The 10,400-nt window shown below is 46.3% G+C and overlaps 1 non-coding gene across 1 annotated transcript; it reads left to right on the forward strand.

The window, feature by feature from the left end:
* Positions 1 to 406: 406 nt before the first annotated feature.
* Positions 407 to 513, forward strand: LOC113592536 (U6 spliceosomal RNA). The gene has a single exon (XR_003412444.2). It is a non-coding gene; the product is annotated as a U6 spliceosomal RNA (small nuclear RNA).
* The last annotated feature ends 9,887 nt before the right edge of the window (positions 514 to 10,400 follow it).

The raw sequence follows: 10,400 nt of genomic DNA on the forward strand, positions 1-10,400 counted from the left end.
TATACAGAGAAACATGTAGCTTTCTCTGATTAGGTTATGCATTCTAAAGGCGAGTCTCTGTCTCGCACTTTATTCATGTTTCCCATTGCCGTGTTCTGCAAATCACAGATGTCCAATAAATCCTGCTTTACTTAAAATCCTCCTTAACTGTTTTCCTGATGACTCACTCTAAGAACTATGTATCAAATATTAATCCTTGACATTACTTCTAAATCAAATTGTTTGTACGAGGAAATATACAGACGTAAAGGTGAAGATCTATGCACTTAGGGGTCCAATGCACCAATGGAGCATTGGGGACAAACTGCACAGGACAAAGCACAATAGGGAATTCTTTAAATAAATGATGATGCAGGCACATGATGACACAGGGAACATTATGTAGTCATTAAGATCATGATAAAGAGTGCTCACTTCGGCAGCACATATACTAAAATTGGAACGATACAGAGAAGATTTGCATGGCCCCTGTGCAAGGATGGCACGCAAATTCATGACGCGCTCCATATTTTTTACGTATGAATGGATAAAGAAGAGGTGGTATATCTATACAATGGAGTATTATCCGGCAATCAAAAAGAATGAAGTCTTGCCATTTGCAGCTACGTGGATGGAACTGGAGGGTATTCTGCTAAGTGAAATTAGTCAGAAAAAGACAAAAATCATATGACTTCACTCATAGGAGGACTTTAAGAGACAAAACAGATGAACCTAAGGGAAGGGAAACAAAAATAATAGAAAAACAGGGAAGGGGTCAAAACAGAAGAGACTCATAAATATGGAGAACAAAGTGAGGGTTACTGGAGGGGGTGTGGGGGTGGGATGGGCTAAATGGGTCAGGGCATTATGGAATCTACTCCTTAAATCATTGTTGCACTAGATGCTAACTAATTTGGATGTAAATTTGAAAAAAAGATTAAAATTAAAATTAAAAAACATTTTTTTAAAAAAGTCAAAAAAAAAAAGATCATGATAAAAAGTATGGAAAACACAGAGATATATTTCCGCCATGTTTAACTGAAGAAAGCAGTAATAGAGTGAATACGGCCTGAGGCCAAATTTGTGCAGAATTACACACAAATTTAATGTGTAAACAGAGGTAATTTACAATTCATTCTTGAGTGAGAGGCAGCTTACTCCTGGAGAGGACAACCCAGAGGCCACGCCCTAAGCAACACCCTCATCCTTGGACTTCACCACTGTCATCTTGGACTTCACCACATTTTAAGATGTCAGTTTACTATGTCAACCAGTGCCGAGGAACAAAGGTTATCTGCAGAATGCCCAGTCTAGAAGAGGAGTTTGCAGATGAATAAATGTAGGGGGGGAAGAAAAACTAAATCAAGAACGTTGTGTCACTCAGAGTGCCTCCAAAATGGATCCCAGCACCACACACTGGTTTTATGTCCTCGGTCTTAGGTGTGAGCAGAAATCGAGAGTCAGATGCTTAACCGACTGAACCCCCCAGGCGCCCCAGCTCTGTTTATTTTTAGAGCGTGGAGTTTCTTCTCAGCTCCTAAAGATATAGGTGGATTGGAAGGGGTCCAAACCACAAGGATAGTGATTACGGAGAGGGAGGGTCTGCCTTGAACTCGAGGTGGGCAGCAGAACCATGGGCTGAGCTTGGCTGAGGTCCAGCTGTTGGGACAGGCTGTGACTTACCTAACGTATCACAAGGGTGGATCCCATGGCATGAGAAGAGCTTGTTAGCACGAAATAAGAGGGTCGAACCTGAAAGAATAGGAAGAAAGAGGAAAAATATCCCCAAGTGTTCAGAGAAGGTGCTGACAGCCTACCATGTTGGAAGTGACCTCACCAAAGACCGAGCGACCCTGAATATGGAAGAACAGAGTTCTGGTGGGAAGAGGAAGCCATCAGGATTGTCCTTTGCTTCTAAATGCTAGAACACCCCACCCTTGAGGCCAGATGACGGGTATCTGGGTTTAGTGCTTCGAGAGGACTTGACAAAATAGCTCCAATGGTTCATGCAAGGATTGCAATTGCGAGTTTTACCTACGGGGGACGTGTACTGCCAAACCCAGCAGAGTTTTTGCTGGAAACAGGCATCTTGGACCCGCGGGCCTGGATTTTGGATGAGCTCAACCCCGTGCGTGACCTTGACTCAACTGCATCACTTCTCTGATCCCAGGACACAAGCACATTTTCCAAAATGTCTGCTGTATCGTCTCAAAAGACCTTTCCAACTGTAAAATTTTACTTCCCCTCTTGTAATTTCTGAAAAATAAAAACTGTCACACCCCAAAGTCCCCTGTAGTCAGAAATGAGCTATATTTCTTTTCATGTTCACAGGAAGCTTGGTCTAATAGACCTCACTGGCTTAGCAAGAACTCTTTCCTTTTGTCGTTTGTGTTTGCTAAATTCTGAGTCTTAAAGAACACTTTCACATATTGGAGGACCTCATGTGTACAGACTGAATCCAGCAAAATGGCAAAATCTTTACAGGGCCTGCAAGGTCTTATAGGGCCCAGGCCTGATTCTAGGGCACACATCTCACTTTTCTTCCACTTGTTCACGCGGCTGTAGCCACACTGCCCTTCTTGACTGCTCTCCATCCACAAAGTTCCTTCCCACAAGGTCACCGGCTCACAAGCCTCTGTCTCTAGAATGCCACCTCATCCCCAAGCTCAATCAGTTGAAACCCTGCCGGAAAATTCAGCTCCCGTCACAGAGTCAGGGTGTGCAGCCCAGTACCCGGGCCCGGCGTGGCCTCCCTGCAGACTCTGGTTTGCTTATGTCTTGTCTGGAGGCTCGTGGCCGTGATTCCAAACCACCGCTTTGCAGTGCCGAGCTGGAGGCTGCATGGGGTTCATGTGAGGGGCTGGGGAAGATCGGGTTGATCCTGCAGCCTCCTCCCAGGGGCTTGATTGAACAGAACCCGGCAGGTCCTTTGCTCTCCACCTGACCTCCCAGGGGTGATGGGAGAACCATGGCTTGGCATCCACGGCTGTTTTCTGTTTCTTTGTTTTGGTGCACTTATCTCGGGGAGCTTGCCAGCCTGGGGGACTCCCGAGACATCTTCGCCTGACATTTTTCTCCCCAGTGAGACAAGTAGAGAACCTGCCAGTCTGGATGTTTATTTAATAAATGCTTCAGACACATAGAGCAAAGCATAGTCTGAAGGGATGTTACAGGTAATCAGTTTCTTGTGTGTGTGTGTGTGTGTTTTCAAATGAAGGTAGCAGACATCAGATGAGGGGAATAAAACCATCGCTGTGGTGCCTCCGGCCTGGATCCGAAAGCAAAGACACTCAACACAGCCAACCTTTCAGTGGGCACAGACGTCTTCCACTGGCCGCAGAAGATGGACCATCAGGGCCACCACCATGGTGGCTCAGACTGGTATCCAGATCACCTCTGTGTCACTAGGAAGCCCGGAAAGTAATGTCAGCAGGACCAGAGTCTCTGAACCCAAGTGACCATAGTGATGTTTCCCAAGAAAATGAGCATTTTCAAAGTCGACTGTAAAGGAAATGTCCTTGGAAGTCAAGTCCGGCACATGGGATTCAGACCGCGTTCCATAACACTGCCCGCACTGTAAGTCAGCCTGGGAGTCCAGCCGCCGAAAGATATACTACAGTCCACCCCGTCTTTGCTGACCTCATCTTTACGTTTGGGCCACTCTCCAGGGTGCGTGCTACTCCCTGCTTTAAAGGAAACCAGGCATGAAAAGGAAAAAGGTAAGGCACATGTGCCAGCCCGTACTGGTCAACAAAACTCACGGCAAGAAATAAGCATTTCTCGTCGAAGAAGTCGAAGCCAAAGCGGTTGGTGCAAACCTCCCCAGAAGGCTGGGTAGCAGATGTGACAAATGCCTGGCCAGGGGATTAAAATCTTAGGACAAGTTGTAGGAGGTTTTCAATTTCATCGTGGGCCGGCTGTCCCCCAGGCCCCCCAGAGCCTCCCTAATGAGGCGAACCCTCGGTCCGAGCAGAGCTTTGCGGCCTCGCCAAGGGCAGAGTCCCGGGAGAAAGGCACTGAGGAGGCACAGATGCGGCTTGATAGGACGTAAAAGGAAGGCATTACCTGCCCGACTCACTGAGCAGCCACAATTATTACAGGTCTCTGAGTTCATTGTCAATTAGAGTGGCAGTTAAAGCAAGCAGCAGCTGTGACAGATGGCTTGTCTCCAGCTAGTTGTGCTAATGGGATCAGAGCCAACTCACATGTTTTCTTCCCTCTGGAAAGGAAAAGAAAAAAAAAAAAAGACCCACATAGTTGTCAATTAGTCAACGTAAAAGGGGAGAAAGCATCATTTCTACAAAGGGGTCATTTCTCCGTTCCCTTCTAATCCCCCCTTCTAGCTTTTTGAAGTAGAGATTTTGTTTATTTACTGCTGACTTCAAACATGTTTCAGTGGAATGTTCAACCCAGGAGACATTTTGTGCCGAACCTTTGTTCCGTGTGAACTCACAATATGGCCTTCTCATGATGGCACCTTTTCAATCGATTGGTTAGCATTTTAATTGGCTGACTCTTTTCTTCTGGCTGGAGTTTGTAGGCCGTTCTCCTATTTACACAGTGCGTGGGATCAAAACACGAAAGGGCTGCGTCCGCATGGAGGGGCTCACCCCAGATAAAATCCAGCCCAGGGAATCGGGCTCATATGCATCAGGAAAAACAACCGTGAACACGAGCAAACCACAAGGCCTCAGGAGTGTGTGCACAGCAAGTACATTGCACGTTGGGGGGCCCACATCGGGGGACAGACAGGGTCCCATCGCCGTGGTGGGGATGCAGCGAAAGGAGCTCCAGTGCAATGGCATGGTCAGCTGGCGGGTAACTGTTTACATGAAGCCAGGGGCTGCTTTTCCTACAGAAACAGAACTCTTGGAAGGCAGGGTCACAGAGTTTTTGTTTTCTTTCATGTGAACCTGTTCATGGCCCTTGGCTTTGGATGTGCAGTGCGGAGCCCTGACCTGCCTCTCTGGCAGTCGATGAGTGGAGGAGACCATCCGTCCTCATGACCTCCCTCCTGCACGTCTCCGTTGCCCTTGTGCACACAGAAACCCATTTCTAGGGAATGGTCCCATTTCACCTGCGCCAAAAGGATCGCTTAAAAATGTCCAGGATAAGAGATGGAGATAAAGACAAAACTGATGATCCAGAAGCAGGAAATCCAAAGAAATCCAAAGTTTCAGTTCCGAATAAACCACTTTGGGGGCAACACTATTATTCTTTCTGTTTAAGGAAGGTATAGTTAACCTGTGGGGGTTGAATTAAGAAGACACACAAAGCATATTCCGTATAACATAACTTATTTTTCTGGCTGCCAAGGTCATATAGAGCATCGTGGAAGGTTTAGAGAGCACAGCAAAATTTAAGGACAAAAGAAATCTACACACACATACTTGAAGACCATGACCTTTTTTATTTAAAATCAAGTATGTAGGGGCGCCTGGGTGGCTCAGTCTGTTAAGCGTCTGACTTCGGCTCAGCTCATGATCTCGCGGTTCGTGGGTTTGAGCCCCGCGTCGAGCTCTGTGCTGACAGTTCAGAACCTGGAGCTGTTTTGGATTCCGTGTTTCCCTCTCTCTCCACCCCTCCCCCACTCACGCTCTGTCTCTCTGTCTCTCAAAAATAAATACACATTAAAACAATTAAAATCAATTATGTAGACCTTTCTTGACTCTTCATTGCAAAAGCCTGGAGGAGTTCCTGAGGATACTGCCCACAAAGGTGCCCTGCCCAGGACCCCAGGAGACACTCAATCTGCGGCTGGTCCATTCTCAGTCCCCAACAGTTGCTGGTGATGGTGATTTGAGTGTTCCTACCAGTTGGAGGCTTCAGTTCCAGTCCTGGACATGGCCCGGCACGGGAAGTTCTGTGCCAGGTGGAACAGACTGTGGGACGGCTGACAACTTCCTTGTTACCCACTCCGTCGCGGACGAGTCCAGCTGTGAGCACGTGCACCATTTCCACCAACTCATCCCGGGTGTCAGAGGCAACAAGTCAGTCCTGATGATTCTTGGGCCAATGAGGAACGTTCTTTGACGGACTTGAGGAAAATCACCAAGAAGCACACAAAAGAAATGGCAATCAAGCACCGCATCCCATACTTTGAAACCAGTGCTAAGGACACACTACTCAGAATCGACAAAGCCTTTTCTGTGACCTCATTTCAGTAATTAGACACTAGATTCCTTAAAAAAAAAGGGGGGGGGAAGGAAACCAAATACTAGAGAGAGACAGGCCACAGACACCCATCAATTTAAAGGCATAATGTTCAGCTCAGGGACCATGTGTGACCCAGTCCTCTGGACCCTCTCCATGCCTAATGGTGCTGAAAGCCATTTTTTTAATTGTTTGTTTATTTAATTATTTATTTATTTTGAGAGAGAGAAAGGGGGGTGCAGGGGCAGAGAGAGAGGGAGAGAGAATCCATGCTGTCAGCACAGAGCCTGAGGCACAGAGCCTGACTCGGGACTCTATCCCATGAACCATGAGATTATGACCTGATCGAAAATCAAGAGCTAGATGCCCGACCAACTGGGTCACCTAGGTGCCCTCTGAAAGCCATTTCTAACCACCACCCTGGGCCCAAGGACTTGACTCATATCAGGAAGAACGAGACAGGGAGCAGGGAGAAGAAGTCATGACTGTCCATACTATCCCTGGAAACAAGGGGCATGAGCTGTGACAGCAGTAATCCAAGCACCTCGTGTGTGCATGCAGCCCAATCCTGCCCTCCTCTTAGTGGGGGCCGTCATCCCACCGCTGTTGTGGGACCCCCGGGTGCAGAAGCCTGTGTGTCTGCATACAAAGTATAAGATAAACCATGAACAGTCTTCCGCCCGTGCTCCCAAAGGCACGTCTGAGCTTCAGTGCCTTTTCAGCAGAGACACGGACAATACGAAAGAGAGCCCCATTGAACATCTAGACAAAAAACTACAATGTTTGAGATAAAGTTACACCGGATGGTGTTACCAGCATATTAGGCATTTCAGACAAAATAAATAGTGATCTTGAAGACATAGGGAAAGACACTCTCGAAAATGAAGCAACGACAGAGAAAGGTTTGTTGAAAACATGAAATCGGTACCTGGAAGCAGCAGATAGGCACTATGTTTCCCAATGAGCATAGAATTGGTGTCAGAAAAAAAAAAATTAAAAAGGCAAGAAGGAAGCGGACAGACAAACATATTTGAATTATCAAAGACTGAACATTTCCAAGTATGATGAAAACCATATACCCACAGATCCGAGAAATCCAATGAACCCCGGGGTAAGATACATGACGAAAACCACGCTGAGGTCGTTGTAATCAAATTGCTCAAAAAGCAGTGAGAAAAAGCAGTATCCTAAAAAGCAGTCAGGGGAAGAAACTATTATCTGCATTTCAAACAGGAAAAAGAAAGAAAAATGATAGCAAATTTCTTGTAAGAGATAATAATAATAATAAGGGGGATACGGTGCAGCAAAACCTTTAAAGCACTAGAAGTAAAATACGCTCAACCAAAGCGTCTCTGTACTCTGCAAACATGCATAATGGGAGTCCCAGAAAAAGAGGAGAGAGAGCAAGGCAGGAAGGATGTTTGAAGAAACACCTCATTTTTCTTTAATAAAACCCTCTTGGATTGTTATAAGCCTTTTATTAATTTCCAGAGATCTGAAAAAGTTGATATTGACAATTTTTGCCGTTTTTCTTATTACTCTGATAGACAAGTCCATTTTGGAATGCTCTTTCTCTGCCAGAGGAGGGGAACTCCACAGCCTTCATCAAGTCTCTGAGTTTTAAAAAAAGCTATTGCAATAACTAAACGTGCATTTGAAATAATAAAATGCCCTTTAAAGTGGAATGTCCAGGGGGAGGGAAAGATTTCATTCTTAAACTATCATATACCTTGTGAATAATATATTCACAGAAAGGCAACCCGTGGTCTCTCTCAAGGTAAAGAATTTCTGGCAAATAAATCCATTTGAAATATGACTTTTGCTCTCATTTAGATCTAGAGCTCCTTGCTTTTTTTTTTTAATGTTTATTTATTTTTGAGAGAGAGAGAGAGAGACAGAGTGTGAGCAGGGAGGTGGAGAGAGAGAAGGAGACACAGAGTCCGAAGCAGGCTCCAGGCTCCGAGCTGGCAGCACAGAGCCCGACGCGGGGCTTGAACCCACGAACCTCGAGATCATGATCTGAGCCGAAGTCGGACGCTGAACCGACTGAGCCACCCAGGCGCCCCTAGAGTTCCTTTCTTTTAATGTGTGTGGTGGGAGGTGGGGGTGGTAGGCTAGGGTCTGGTATTCAAATTCCCATAGCATTCATGATTTCTCTGCTTATCAGCAGTAAGTAAAGCAGACTATTTACACAATTACAGTATTATAATTTACAAGCGGTAGATCATTGACGATATAGAGTAATTTTATATGTGATGTATAAGAAATTGTGAGTTTTCCAAGGTTACCTAACTCATGCAATTTTTAGTAGAATCAGAGCTCATGTCTGCCTTTCACTAACCAGCTGTGTGTTTAGATGAAGCTAACATCTCTCATCACTCTTTGTACTTACCTCCGGACATACAAGATGATTTCAGTGATATAAAAATGCTCGAACCAGTAGTAACGGATCTTAGAGAAAAAATGATCGCTTCCGTCATAATTCTGAGTTTCTAATTTCTTAATAGAGCTTTTTACATCTGTTTTCAAGAAGCCACATGCTTGTGGAAACAACAAAGAAGTTTGAGCTCAAACATTGCCCTTGCTGCCTTGTCCCTTGCCTAGGTGAAGTCTTTGATGACTTTAGAAGTGCCTTCAACTTTTAGGACAGGTGGTAGCTCTTTCCTCAGGAGATCTCAGGATCCAGACAGCTGCTCAGAGGTGAGAACACCAGGCTAGAGGTTTTACACCTGCATTTGGGAACCTGTGGTAGATTTCCATCTCAAAAATCCACAGAGACATCTTTTCAGGACACTTGTCCTTGAACTGGTCCCTGCCCTCTGACGTTGTTGGCTTCCCCGGGGCAAAGGCAGCCTAGCTCTGGATGTGCAGAGGGCTTCCTGCTTTGAATAAATCACATACAAGTACATCTTCGTGTTGCTTATTTTCTCAGAGATTCTAAAGAGGAGGAAACAGTGATGAACAAAAACCTAGAAGCCAGAAACGGATCCACTTCCATCGCTTAAGACAAAGAATAAATTTTATAAATTTAAGGAGAAATGCTATTTCCTTTTTTTTTTTTAATTAAGTTTACTTATTTAGTTTGAGAGAGACAGACAGCATGAATGGTGGAGGGGCAGAGAGAGATTGGAAGAATCCCAAGCAGGCTCCATGCTGTCAGTGCAGAGCCTATGTGGGGCTCAAACTCGTGAAACCACGAGATCGTGACCTGAGCTGAAATCAAGAGTCAGATGCTTAGCCCACTGAGCCACTCAGGTGCCCCCCAAATGTTATTTCTTAAGAAGGCTCTCTAGAAGGTCATTTTATCAGGATCCAAATGGCACTATAAATCCTGGCTGTCATGATTGAAAATAAAAGGACAGTGACCCCCCCCCCCCCCCCCCCAGATGGCTTACTACTTGGTGAAAAGCATCAAACGTTGTACAGGTCCTTTTGGATGCTGTCTGGGAGGGAGTTCCTTCTTTGTGGCTCTAATGCAGTAAGGCTGGGCAGGGCCCTGCAGCCCGGTGACAAGGTCTCACAAGGGATGATGGATCCCCGCCAGGCTGAGACCGGAAGTCAGCGTTTCCTGGGAGAGGCAATGAGTCCTAATGGCGGTGAGACCAGTCAGCCAGATGGGAATCCAAGCCGTAGCTCAGCATGTGTGTGGGAGGGACTCTGACGCCAGTCTGTGAACAGGGCAGTATCGTCTGGGACTCATGGGCTTACATTCCTACTGGCAAGGCCTGGGCACCTCTTCCGTCAAGCTGGTCCTTACAGACGTAGTGTCCACATTAGGCGTGGGAGGCCCTGTGGGGATTGAGGGGGCTGCTGGGTGCAGAGTGCTTGGTGTAAAAGCGGCTCCATGAGCACCCACCCTCCCGACGCACGTGCATAATTGCTGGTTTTTTCCTCTACGTCCTCAGCCATCTAGGCAAATGCCTCTGCTCAGAGATATATTGTGGTTTAGCAAGTAGACAACGCGTTAACTGGGGAAAAATGTGAAGCTAGGAGTATGGACGCTCAGACCGGATTTCTCGTGGGGCATAAAAAATAGTGCCAACAGCAACGTCACTTTATCACACGCAGATCTTGTGAAAGGTGCATCCTACACATGAAGTCTTAATTCTCAAGACGACATCACAGGTTAGGAGTTATGTTGCTCTGATGCAACTGAACCTCAGAGACCCTGGGTGGCCAGGGTGAGGTCACGCAGTCAGTTAATGCGTCCTGGGAGCCCACTCGAGTTCCCAGGGCTCGGGTCTATGTCACCTACAGTGCCTTGTGGC

The sequence above is a fragment of the Acinonyx jubatus genome, chromosome A3 (assembly GCF_027475565.1).
Source record: "Acinonyx jubatus isolate Ajub_Pintada_27869175 chromosome A3, VMU_Ajub_asm_v1.0, whole genome shotgun sequence".
Lineage (NCBI taxonomy): Eukaryota > Metazoa > Chordata > Mammalia > Carnivora > Felidae > Acinonyx > Acinonyx jubatus.